The sequence below is a fragment of the Dendropsophus ebraccatus genome, chromosome 11, assembly GCF_027789765.1.
Source record: "Dendropsophus ebraccatus isolate aDenEbr1 chromosome 11, aDenEbr1.pat, whole genome shotgun sequence".
Classification (NCBI taxonomy): Eukaryota; Metazoa; Chordata; class Amphibia; order Anura; family Hylidae; genus Dendropsophus; species Dendropsophus ebraccatus.
The window spans coordinates 4,570,630-4,585,110 of record NC_091464.1 but is presented as its reverse complement, the minus strand read 5'-3'; positions in this window follow the sequence as shown (position 1 = coordinate 4,585,110).

Sequence of the window (14,481 nt, the reverse complement as noted above, 5' to 3'; positions counted from 1 at the left end):
CTATTAGTACGGACACCGAAATGTCTACAACATAAAAGTATCACAAAGATCCTGAAAAGGAAGGACAGCAGGACTAGTAGATAGGGCAGTGAAGGGCGGCCATGCCTTGACCTTGTGCCGCACATCTGCTGTACCTTATTGAGAGATATATGGTGCAGCAGATAAGTAACTAGCAGAGACATTAACATTCTTGGAATTTTTACACTAAACATAAAAAGAATTGTCAGAATTTAACAAAATGCAGAAAATAGAGGAAAAAAGTTATGAAAAGATGCAAATGTGAAATCAATTCATAATATGACAGGAGGGTGCAGTGATATACAGGGGGTGTATGGCAGCTATGCTCCAAGACTTCCAGGTATCTGGGAAAGAGCATAAGGTAAAGGGGCACTCTGGTATCAGAAATTAGATACAATCACCCCGAGATATATAACTTACTATAATATACTGTAGTACTGGCATCAGTGTGATTCACCCTGGACAGGAAGTAGAAAAAACAAAAATTACAAAATGTGTATTGTCTCTATAGACAAGGCATCAGCCTCTGGATCTGGTCTCTCAGCTCTATGCCCGCCCAGCAGTTGCAGTGAAATGACTAACAGCTTTGGGTGCAGAACTAGCAGGAGTGCTGTAGGAGGGGAGGAGGCAGGGTGGGAGGGCTGTGATGAAGAGCTGAGGGAAACCAATGCATTCTGGGAATTCAACAAGTGGGAGTTCTGCCTCCCAGGTCAGCAAGTAAAGGGCCCTGTTACACGGAGCGATAATCTGCCAAATCAATCCGATCCAGGCAACGATCAGCTGAAACTACCATTGCCTGATTGTTGTTGTTGTTTTTAGCCTTTAAAAAACTGCTAAAAATTGCTAACTATATATATATATATACAGTATACACACACACACAGCAAGGGCTGCACGGACATTGCTAACAATATATACACACCAAGGGCTGCACGGACATTGCTAACAATATATACACACCAAGGGCTGCATGGACATTGCTCACAATACATATATATATATCCCTTGCTTCACAATGGTGGAGCTGTGTAATAGGCCCAGTAAGATCTAGCAGATCGGCGCTCATTAACATTAGTGATCGGGCCGTGTAATACTGTAACTACATTGGCGATTGGGCCGTGTAATACTGTAACTACATTAGTGATCGGGCCGTGTAATACTGTAACTACATTGGCGATTGGGCCGTGTAATACTGTAACTACATTAGTGATCGGGCCGTGTAATACTGTAACTACATTAGTGATCGGGCCGTGTAATACTGTAACTACATTAGTGATCGGGCCATGTAATACTGTAACTACATTAGCGATCGGGCCATGTAATACTGTAACTACATTAGTGATCGGGCCGTGTAATACCATAACTACATTGGCGATTGGGCCGTGTAATACTGTAACTACATTAGTGATCGGGCCATGTAATACTGTAACTACGCTGGCCATCGGGCCCCGTCACGCTGTAACTACGCTGGCCATCGGGCCCCGTCACGCTGTAACTACGCTGGCCATCGGGCCCCGTCACGCTGTAACTACGCTGGCCATCGGGCCCCGTCACGCTGTAACTACGCTGGCCATCGGGCCCCGTCACGCTGTAACTACGCTGGCCATCGGGCCCCGTCACGCTGTAACTACGCTGGCCATCGGGCCCCGTCACGCTGTAACTACGCTGGCCATCGGGCCCCGTCACGCTGTAACTACGCTGGCCATCGGGCCCCGTCACGCTGTAACTACGCTGGCCATCGGGCCCCGTTACGCTGTAACTACGCTGGCCATCGGGCTGTAACTACGCTGGCCATCGGGCCCCGTCACGCTGTAACTACGCTGGCCATCGGGCCCCGTCACGCTGTAACTACGCTGGCCATCAGGCCCCGTCATGCTGTAACTACGCTGGCCATCGGGCTGCGTCACATGCCTGTAAAATAACTGAAATTTGGGGACAATAATTGATTTCTGCTAAAAACATTGGCGCCATGTCAGCAACGTTCGGGCTCTGTACAGAACTCTAGCAGCAGCGGATACACAGGATGGAAGCCTCGGAGGCTTCTTATACAATGGTGGGAACATCAGGCCGCAGCGGGGGAGACCGGGGGTTTCCAGTACAAATGATGCTGAATCCCTGAATAAATAAAGGTCATTCAACATTCTGATATTCATGGGGCATGTAAGAGAATAGCGGCTACACTGTATGTTCTTCCTCGGGGCCCACCTTTTTGGATTATGAGTTAGTTCCTTTGCAGTGTGTATTTTCTGTATGGTTAGTGTTTGCAGTGTGTATTTTCTGTATGGTTACTGTTTGCAGTGTGTATTTTCTGTATGGTTAGTGTTTGCAGTGTGTATTTTCTGTATGGTTAGTGTTTGCAGTGTGTATTTTCTGTATGGTTAGTGTTTGCAGTGTGTATTTTCTGTATGGTTTGTTGTTTGCAGTGTGTATTTTCTGTATGGTTAGTGTTTGCAGTGTGTATTTTCTGTATGGTTATTGTTTGCAGTGTGTATTTTCTGTATGGTTAGTGTTTGCAGTGTGTATTTTCTGTATGGTTAGTGTTTGCAGTGTGTATTTTCTGTATGGTTAGTGTTTGCAGTGTGTATTTTCTGTATGGTTAGTGTTTGCAGTGTGTATTTTCTGTATGGTTACTGTTTGCAGTGTGTATTTTCTGTATGGTTACTGTTTGCAGTGTATATTTTCTGTATGGTTACTGTTTGCAGTGTGTATTTTCTGTATGGTTAGTGTTTGCAGTGTGTATTTTCTGTATGGTTAGTGTTTGCAGTGTGTATTTTCTGTATGGTTACTGTTTGCAGTGTGTATTTTCTGTATGGTTAGTGTTTGCAGTGTGTATTTTCTGTATGGTTAGTGTTTGCAGTGTGTATTTTCTGTATGGTTAGTGTTTGCAGTGTGTATTTTCTGTATGGTTAGTGTTTGCAGTGTGTATTTTCTGTATGGTTACTGTTTGCAGTGTGTATTTTCTGTATGGTTAGTGTTTGCAGTGTGTATTTTCTGTATGTTTTGTTTGCAGTGTGTATTTTCTGTATGGTTAGTGTTTGCAGTGTGTATTTTCTGTATGGTTAGTGTTTGCAGTGTGTATTTTCTGTATGGTTAGTGTTTGCAGTGTGTATTTTCTGTATGGTTAGTGTTTGCAGTGTGTATTTTCTGTATGGTTAGTGTTTGCAGTGTGTATTTTCTGTATGGTTTGTTGTTTGCAGTGTGTATTTTCTGTATGGTTAGTGTTTGCAGTGTGTATTTTCTGTTTGGTTATTTGGAGTGTGTATTTTCTGTATGTTATGTGTATTTTCTCTGGTTATTGTTTGCAGTGTGTGTGTGTGTTTTCTGTATGGTTAGTGTTTTCTGTATATAGTCACTGTGCCTGCACTCGGCACTTCTATTATCATCTATAGTTCATGGACTACGGGAAAGCTGTGGGACTGCTGTTCCAGGGTTGGGTGTATTGCTTTAAGGTTTAGGATGGGGACACACTGTATTTTTGCTGTCGGATGGTAAAAATGGACGTAGTTGTATGCCGTCCGCCAGGATCCGCTTTCCATGGTTGACCAAATTTTCCTGTACATTAAGAGTAATCCTTTAAAAACTGATCCGTTAAACAGTAATAGCGCAGTGTGAACCTGGGCTTACCTGTAATACTGCTATATAAATTTTAATTCTTGGGGCTTGATAGTATTGGTACCCAACATTCATGACCTGTGACTGTGACTCCCCGCAGCCTGTGAGCTTAAAAGTATCATATGCACAAGCCTGGAAGACAGAAATGGCTGCACATCGCACCTATGGCTGATACGAGAGCCGATCAGCTATATTCATGGCCAAAAGTTTTGAGAATGATACAAATATTAATTTTTACAAAGTCTTCTGCTTCAGTTATTAAAATGGCAATTTGCATATACTCCAGAATGTTATAAAGAGTGATCAACTTAACAGCAATTACTTGCACAGTCAATATTTGCCTAGAAAATGAACTTTATCCCCCAAAACACATTTCACCATCATTGCAGCCCGGCCTTACAAGGAGCAGCTAACATTGTTTCAGTGATCGCTCCATTGCACAGGTGGGGGTGTTGTTGAGGACAGGGCTGGAGATCAATCTGTCATGATTAAGTAAGAATGACACCACTGGACACCTTAAAAGGAGGCTGGTGCTTGGCATCATTGTTTCTCTTCTGTTAACCATGGTTATCTCTAAAGAAACACGTGCAGTCATCATTGCACTGCCCAAAAATGGCCTAACAGGGAAGAGTATCGCAGCTAGAAAGATTGCACCTCAGTCACCAATCTATCGCATCATCAAGGAGCGAGAGAGGTTCCATTGTTGACAAAACAGCTCCAGGGCGTCCAAGAAAGACCAGCAAGCGCCAGGACCGTCTCTTAAAAGTGTTTCAGCTGCGGGATAGGGCTATCAGCAGTGCAGAGCTTGGTCAGGAATGGCAGCAGGTAGGTGTGAGGGCATCTGCACTGTGCACTGTGAGACTGCGGAGACTCTTGGAGCAAGGCCTGGTCTCATGGAGGGCAGCAAAGAAGCCACTTCTCTCCAGAAAAACATCAGGGACAGACGGATATTCTGCAAAAGGTCCAGGGAGTGGACTGCTGAGGACTGGGGGAAAGGTCCAGGGAGTGGACTGCTGAGGACTGGGGGAAAGGTCCAGGGAGTGGACTGCTGAGGACTGGGGGAAAGGTCCAGGGAGTGGACTGCTGAGGACTGGGGGAAAGGTGCAGGGAGCGGACTGCTGAGGACTGGGGGAAAGGTCCAGGGAGTGGACTGCTGAGGACTGGAGGAAAGGTCCAGGGAGCGGACTGCTGAGGACTGGGGGAAAGGTCCAGGGAGCAGACTACTGAGGACTGGGGGAAAGGTCCAGGGAGTGGACTGCTGAGGACTGGGGGAAAGGTGCAGGGAGTGGACTGCTGAGGACTGGGGGTAAGGTGCAGGGAGTGGACTGCTGAGGACTGGGGGAAAGGTGCAGGGAGTGGACTGCTGAGGACTGGGGGTAAGGTGCAGGGAGTGGACTGCTGAGGACTGGGGGAAAGGTGCAGGGAGTGGACTGCTGAGGACTGGGGGTAAGGTGCAGGGAGTGGACTGCTGAGGACTGGGGGAAAGGTGCAGGGAGTGGACTGCTGAGGACTGGGGGTAAGGTGCAGGGAGTGGACTGCCTAGGACTGGGGGAAAGGTGCAGGGAGTGGACTGCTGAGGACTGGGGGAAAGGTCCAGGGAGTGGACTGCTGAGGACTGGGGGAAAGGTCCAGGGAGTGGACTGCTGAGGACTGGGGGAAAGGTCCAGGGAGCGGACTGCTGAGGACTGGGGGAAAGGTCCAGGGAGTGGACTGCTGAGGACTGGGGGAAAGGTCCAGGGAGTGGACTGCTGAGGACTGGGGGAAAGGTCCAGCGAGTGGACTGCTGAGGACTGGGGGAAAGGTGCAGGGAGCGGACTGCTGAGGACTGGGGGAAAGGTCCAGGGAGTGGACTGCTGAGGACTGGGGGAAAGGTCCAGGGAGTGGACTGCTGAGGACTGGGGGAAAGGTCCAGGGAGTGGACTGCTGAGGACTGGGGGAAAGGTCCAGCGAGTGGACTGCTGAGGACTGGGGGAAAGGTGCAGCGAGTGGACTGCTGAGGACTGGGGGAAAGGTGCAGGGAGCGGACTGCTGAGGACTGGGGGAAAGGTCCAGGGAGTGGACTGCTGAGGACTGGGGGAAAGGTCCAGGGAGTGGACTGCTGAGGACTGGGGGAAAGGTCCAGGGAGTGGACTGCTGAGGACTGAGGGAAAGTCATTGTCTCTGATGAATCCCCTTTCCGATTGTTTGGGACATCTGGAAAACAGCTTATTGGGAGAAGACGAGGTGAGCGCTACCACCAGTCTTGTCTCATGCCAACTGTAACCGGCATCCTGAAACCATTCATGTGTGGGGTTGCTTCTCAGCCAAGGGAATCGGCTCTCTCTCAGTCTCACGGCCTAAAAACACGGCCATGAATAAAGGATGGGACCAGAATGTCCTCCAAGAGCAACTTCTCCCAACCGTCCAAGAGCAGCTTGGCCACCAATAATGCCTTTTCCAGCATGATGGAGCACCTTGCCATAAAGCAAAGGTGATAACTAAATGTCTCAGCGAACAAAACAGAGAGATTTTGGGTCCATGGCCTGGAAACTCCCCAGATCTTAATCCCATTGAGAACTTGTGGTCAGTCATCAAGAGACGGGTGGACAAACAAAAACCAACAAATTGTGACAAAATGCAAGCACTGACTGTGCAAGAATGGACGGCTATCAGTCAGGATTTGGTCCAGAAGTTGTATGTTAGCAGCCAGGGAGAATTGCAGAGGTCCTGAAGAAGAAGGCGAAACACTGCAAATATTGAAATATGATAGTAATTATATTTCTGTATGAGATAAAAACATCTGACAAACACACATAAAACCAGAGGGCAGCAGATCATGGGAAAATAGAAGATTTGTGTCATTCTCAAAACTTTTGGCTGCTGCTCTGGACAGTTCCTGACATGGACAGAGGTGGCAGCAGACTGGAGAAAATACACCACTTCCTGCAGGACATACAGCAGCTGATAAGTTCTGGAAAACTAGCACTGGCTCCATCTATTTAGCCCTATGAGTATGTCTCTTATAATCTTAGGATAGATATACAATGGAACCTTGGTTTAAGAGTAACTTGGTTTACGAGCGTTTTGGTTTAAGAGCTCACAGTTTTTCAAAATAGTGACTTGGTGTAAGAGCATTGCTTTGGTGTAAGAGCTCCTTTGTACTGGGTGGGAGGGGGAGTGGCATGGTCTGCATAGCGGGGTTTACAACTCTGTACTCTGAACCAGGAAGTCTCCCTCACCTTCCAAATCATAGCAGATCCACTTAAGGCTGGGGCTTACATCAGGGGACAGGACTGTGGAAGTAATCTCTCCATAGCTGTAACCCCTCTCTCCCCGGACAGAGAGCGCTGCTATACTGTGCTCACCCTATACCCTGCTCATTCCTTCCTGCTCCCTGCAGTCTCTGTCCGCCCTTGTGTTTCCCATCCTCTCCATTCCTGCTATAATGTGCCTGCACCTACACTCAGCTATACACACTGCTGCTATAATCTGCTTGCACTCACACTCAGCTACACATGCTGCTGCTATAATGTGCCTGCACTCATACTCAGCTATGCACACTACTCCTACTACAATGTGCCTGCACTCACACTCAGCTATACACACTGCTGTATAGAGAAGTTTCTGTCAATGTCATCCTGCACAGCTCTGTCATTCTCACTTCCTGATTGGTCCATGCTGAACACACTTCAGCCCTGCTTCTCTATTCTAGGTTGTTGTACTACACTACTGCACTATGGGGATCTGCAGCTCCATCCTGTACCTACAAGCTGCTGCTGCTGTGTTATCAGGGTTATACAGTTACTATACATTATATACCACATGCTGCTATACTGTACAGTAACTTATATATCACATATCCAGCTGCTGTGTTATCAGGGTTATACAGTTACTATACATTATACACCACATGCTGCTATACTGTACAGTAACTTATATATCACATATCCAGCTGCTGTGTTATCAGGGTTATACAGTTACTATACATTATACACCACATGCTGCTATACTGTACAGTAACTTATATATCACATATCCTGCTGCTGTGTTATCAGGGTTATACAGTTACTATACATTATATACTACATGCTGCTATACTGTACAGTAACTTATATATCACATATCCAGCTGCTGTGTTATCAGGGTTATACAGTTACTATACATTATACACCACATGCTGCTATACTGTACAGTAACTTATATATCACATATCCAGCTGCTGCTGTGTTATCAGGGTTATACAGTTACTATACATTATACACCACATGCTGCTATACTGTACAGTAACTTATATATCACATATCCAGCTGCTGCAGTGTTATCAGGGTTATACAGTTACTATACATTATACACCATATGCTGCTATACTGTACAGTAACTTATATATCACATATCCAGCTGCTGTGTTATCAGGGTTATACAGTTACTATACATTATACACCACATGCTGCTATACTGTACAGTAACTTATATATCACATATCCAGCTGCTGGGTTATCAGGGTTATACAGTTACTATACATTATACACCACATGCTGCTATACTGTACAGTAACTTATATATCACATATCCAGCTGCTGTGTTATCAGGGTTATACAGTTACTATACATTATACACCACATGCTGCTATACTGTACAGTAACTTATATATCACATATCCAGCTGCTGCTGTGTTATCAGGGTTATACAGTTACTATACATTATATACCACATGCTGATTGCTATACTGTACAGTAACTTATATATCACATATCCAGCTGCTGTGTTATCAGGGTTATACAGTTACTATACATTATATACCACATGCTGCTATACTGTACAGTAACTTATATATCACATATCCAGCTGCTGGGTTATCAGGGTTATACAGTTACTATACATTATACACCACATGCTGCTATACTGTACAGTAACTTATATATCACATATCCAGCTGCTGTGTTATCAGGGTTATACAGTTACTATACATTATACACCACATGCTGCTATACTGTACAGTAACTTATATATCACATATCCAGCTGCTGTGTTATCAGGGTTATACAGTTACTATACATTATACACCACATGCTGCTATACTGTACAGTAACTTATATATCACATATCCAGCTGCTGCTGTGTTATCAGGGTTATACAGTTACTATACATTATACACCACATGCTGCTATACTGTACAGTAACCTATATATCACATATCCAGCTGCTGCTGTGTTATCAGGGTTATACAGTTACTATACATTATATACCACATGCTGCTATACTGTACAGTAACTTATATATCACATATCCAGCTGCTGTGTTATCAGGGTTATACAGTTACTATACATTATACACCACATGCTGCTATACTGTACAGTAACTTATATATCACATATCCAGCTGCTGTGTTATCAGGGTTATACAGTTACTATACATTATACACCACATGCTGCTATACTGTACAGTAACTTATAATATCAGATTCTGCTGCTTCTCATTGTTTCATCTCTTCTACATGTTATTCAGAATAATAATCAGTATATTTGGGGGGTAAAACCAATTGTCTGCAGATCAGTGATTTCTTATGGGAAAATCTGCTTTGGTTTAGGAGTGATTTGGATTACAAGCGCCGTCCCGGAACGGATAATACTCCTATTTCAAGGCACCACTGTATGTACTTTCCGTTACTGGCGATTTACCAACCACATCTGCTGGAAGTTTCAGCACAGTAATATTTTCTCACGTTGCTTTGGATCTTTCCCCCAGTAACCTCTCACTGTGTCCTTGTTCTTGTCTTCAGTTTTAGTTCAGTGAGACAATGCTGTTTGTTATGTGACCCACCTATGGCCATGTCGTATAGTCAGGAGAGGAGATGAGTGAGTGATGCGCTCAGCATACCTGAAGTCAGTGAAGACCATGAGCATTGCTCCTTCTGTCTCGTAATTTAAGAGCCTGTTAAAGTGTTTATGGTGAGTCACGGCCGGGTCAGCAGGTGCTCTGAGGAGGAAGGCGACTCAATACTGGTTTGATGTAAAGATCAAGTGTGAGGCCCCCGGCTATGAATGCAGAAGTCTTACAGTGACTGGCCCAGGTACTAAATAGACACACATAGCAGTTTTACTTTCCTGCTGTCTGTGATACCTCCACCCTGTGTGTTCCCAGGCAATCCACCCCCATGTTTTCAAACTGTCCCTGTTGCATAAGTATAGCTGGTATATAGCAGCCTTCAGGAGACTGGACCTGGATACAGTAAGTACAGCTGTTATATAGCTGCCTTCAGGAGACTGGATCTGGATACAGTAAGTATAGCTGTTATATAGCAGCCTTCAGGAGACTGGACCTGGATACAGTAAGTATAGCTGTTATATAGCTGCCTTCAGGAGACTGGACCTGGATACAGTAAGTATAGCTGGTATATAGCAGCCTTCAGGAGACTGGACCTGGATACAGTAAGTATAGCTGTTATATAGCAGCCTTCAGGAGACTGGACCTGGATACAGTAAGTATAGCTGTTATATAGCTGCCTTCAGGAGACTGGACCTGGATACAGTAAGTATAGCTGGTATATAGCAGCCTTCAGGAGACTGGACCTGGATACAGTAAGTATAGCTGTTATATAGCTGCCTTCAGGAGACTGGACCTGGATACAGTAAGTATAGCTGTTATATAGCTGCCTTCAGGAGACTGGACCTGGATACAGTAAGTATAGCTGTTATATAGCTGCCTTCAGGAGACTGGACCTGGATACAGTAAGTATAGCTGTTATATAGCTGCCTTCAGTAGACTGGACCTGGATACAGTAAGTACAGCTGTTATATAGCAGCCTTCAGGAGACTGGACCTGGATACAGTAAGTATAGCTGTTATATAGCAGCCTTCAGGAGACTGGACCTGGATACAGTAAGTATAGCTGGTATATAGCAGTCAGGAGACTGGACCTGGATACAGTAAGTATAGCTGTTATATAGCTGCCTTCAGGAGACTGGACCTGGATACAGTAAGTATAGCTGGTATATAGCAGCCTTCAGGAGACTGGACCTGGATACAGTAAGTATAGCTAGTATATAGCAGCCTTCAGGAGACTGGACCTGGATACAGTAAGTACAGCTGTTATATAGCTGCCTTCAGGAGACTGGACCTGGATACAGTAAGTATAGCTGTAATATAGCAGCCTTCAGGGACTGGACCTGGATACAGTAAGTACAGCTGTTATATAGCAGCCTTCAGGAGACTGGACCTGGATACAGTAAGTATAGCTGTTATATAGCAGCCTTCAGGAGACTGGACCTGGATACAGTAAGTATAGCTGTTACATAGCTGCCTTCAGGAGACTGGACCTGGATACAGTAAGTATAGCTGTTATATAGCAGCCTTCAATAAACTGGACCTGGATACAGTAAGTACAGCTGTTATATAGCTGCCTTCAGGAGACTGGACCTGGATACAGTAAGTATAACTGTTATATACCAGCTTTCAGGAGACTGGACCTGGATACAGTAAGTATAACTGTTATATAGCGGCCTTCAGGAGACTGGACCTGAATACAGTAAGTACAGCTGTTATATAGCTGCCTTCAGGAGACTGGACCTGGATACAGTAAGTATAGCTGTTATATAGCTGCCTTCAGTAAACTGGACCTGGATACAGTAAGTATAGCTGTTATATAGCTGCCTTCAGGAGACTGGATCTGGATACAGTAAGTACAGCTGTTATATAGCTGCCTTCAGGAGACTGGACCTGGATACAGTAAGTACAGCTGTTATATAGCAGCCTTCAGGAGACTGGACCTGAATACAGGAAGTATATAGCTGGTATATAGCTGCCTTCAGGAGACTGGACCTGGATACAGTAAGTACAGCTGTTATATAGCTGCCTATAGGAGACTGGACCTGGATACAGGAAGTATATAGCTGGTATATAGCTGCCTTCAGGAGACTGGACCTGGATACAGTAAGTATAGCTGTTATATAGCAGCCTTCAGGAGACTGGACCTGGATACAGGAAGTATATAGCTGGTATATAGCTGCCTTCAGGAGACTGGACCTGGATACAGTAAGTATAGCTGTTATATAGTTGCCTTCAGGTGACTGGACCTGGATAAAGTAAGTATAGCTGTTATATAGCAGTCAGGAGACTGGACCTGGATACAGTAAGTATAGCTGTTATATAGCAGCCTTCAGGAGACTGGACCTGGATACAGTAAGTATAGCTGTTATATAGCAGCCTTCAGGAGACTGGACCTGGATACAGGAAATATATAGCTGGTATATAGCTGCCTTCAGGAGACTGGACCTGGATACAGTAAGTATAGCTGCTATATAGCAGCCTTCAGGAGACTGGACCTTGATACAGTAAGTATAGCTGTTATATAGCAGCCTTCAGGTGACTGGACCTGGATAAAGTAAGTATAGCTGTTATATAGCAGTCAGGAGACTGGACCTGGATACAGTAAGTACAGCTGTTATATAGCAGGAGACTGGACCTGGATACAGTAAGTATAGCTGTTATATAGCAGTCAGGAGACTGGACCTAGATACAGTAAGTATAGCTGTTATATAGCAGCCTTCAGGAGACTGGACCTGGATACAGTAAGTATAGCTGGTATATAGCAGTCAGGAGACTGGACCTGGATACAGTAAGTATAGCTGTTATATAGTTGCCTTCAGGTGACTGGACCTGGATAAAGTAAGTATAGCTGTTATATAGCAGTCAGGAGACTGGACCTGGATACAGTAAGTATAGCTGTTATATAGCAGGAGACTGGACCTGGATACAGTAAGTATAGCTGTTATATAGCAGTCAGGAGACTGGACCTGGATACAGTAAGTATAGCTGTTATATAGCTGCCTTCAGGAGACTGGACCTGGATACAGTAAGTATAGCCGGTATATAGCTGCCTTCAGTAGACTGGACCTGGATACAGTAAGTATAGCTGTTATATAGCAGTCAGTAGACTGGACCTGGATACAGTAAGTACAGCTGTTATATAGCTGCCCTCAGGAGACTGGATCTGGATACAGTAAGTACAGCTGTTATATAGCTGCCCTCAGGAGACTGGATCTGGATACAGTAAGTACAGCTGTTATATAGCTGCCCTCAGGAGACTGGATCTGGATACAGTAAGTATAGTTGTTATATAGCTGCCTTCAGGAGACTGGACCTGGATACAGTAAGTATAGCTGTTATATAGCAGTCAGTAGACTGGACCTGGATACAGTAAGTACAGCTGTTATATAGCTGCCCTCAGGAGACTGGATCTGGATACAGTAAGTACAGCTGGTATATAGCAGTCAGTAGACTGGATCTGGATACAGTAAGTACAGCTGTTATATAGCTGCCCTCAGGAGACTGGATCTGGATACAGTAAGTACAGCTGTTATATAGCTGCCTTCAGGAGACTGGACCTGGATACAGTAAGTATAGCTGTTATATAGCTGCCTTCAGGAGACTGGACCTGGATACAGTACGAATAGCTGTTATATAGCTGCCTTCAGGAGACTGGACCTGGATACAGTAAGTATAGCCGGTATATAGCTGCCTTCAGTAGACTGGACCTGGATACAGTAAGTATAGCTGTTATATAGCAGTCAGTAGACTGGACCTGGATACAGTAAGTACAGCTGTTATATAGCTGCCCTCAGGAGACTGGATCTGGATACAGTAAGTACAGCTGGTATATAGCAGTCAGTAGACTGGACCTGGATACAGTAAGTACAGCTGTTATATAGCTGCCTTCAGGAGACTGGACCTGGATACAGTAAGTATAGCTGTTATATAGCAGCCTTCAGGAGACTGGACCTAGATACAGTAAGTATAGCTGTTATATAGCAGCCTTCAGGAGACTGGACCTGGATACAGTAAGTATAGCTGTTATATAGCAGTCAGTAGACTGGACCTGGATACAGTAAGTACAGCTGTTATATAGCTGCCCTCAGGAGACTGGATCTGGATACAGTAAGTACAGCTGGTATATAGCAGTCAGTAGACTGGACCTGGATACAGTAAGTATAGCTGTTATATAGCAGTCAGGAGACTGGACCTAGATACAGTAAGTATAGCTGGTATATAGCAGTCAGTAGACTGGACCTGGATACAGTAAGTATAGCTGTTATATAGCTGCCTTCAGGAGACTTTGGCAATTTTGTGGGAACAAAATAGAAAGAATTGTTAATCCGCTGAATCCTGTAATTGCAGATTTATTTCCTTTCTGCAATATTTGTAGTTTCAAAATTGTCATTAAGAGTGCCTTCACATGTAACGGATGCGCAGTGGATTTCTCACTGCAAATTCGTAGCGAGATCTGCTGCGGTTCCTTGCCCAGTACACTCTATGGGCAGACAAACTCGCAGCGGGATAGATATTCCACTGTATGTCAGCAGCCCACCCCATTAACCCCCCGTGCCACCGGAGCATATACATCACCCTCTCCCTGCTCCGGCTTGCTTCGGGGGTTCCCGACACATCATGATCGGCCAATCAGCCACTGATTGGCTGAGTGGGAAGTGAAGATTTCGGGAGTCCCGAAGCAAGCCGGAGCGGGGAGAAGGAGGGGGGGGGGGGTAACGGGGTGGGCTGCTGACATACAGCGGCATATCCATGCCGCTGCAAGTTTGTCTGCCCATAGAGTGTACTGGGCTGGGATCCGCAGCGGATCTCACTGCGATCCGTTACGTGTGAAGGCACCCCGAAAGACAATCTATAGAGATGTGGAGAAACCTTGCAGAAAGAAATTCCTTCAATCTAAACTTCATAATTAAGGGTTTTTTAACGTCTTTTCCTTTCAGATATTCAATCCGCTTACCTGCTAACGCTGCCTTCAGCCATTTCCTATGTGAGTCCCAGATCAGCACCCCTCAGCTTTATTACATTTTCAGGCCCGAATTGGTCCAGTAAT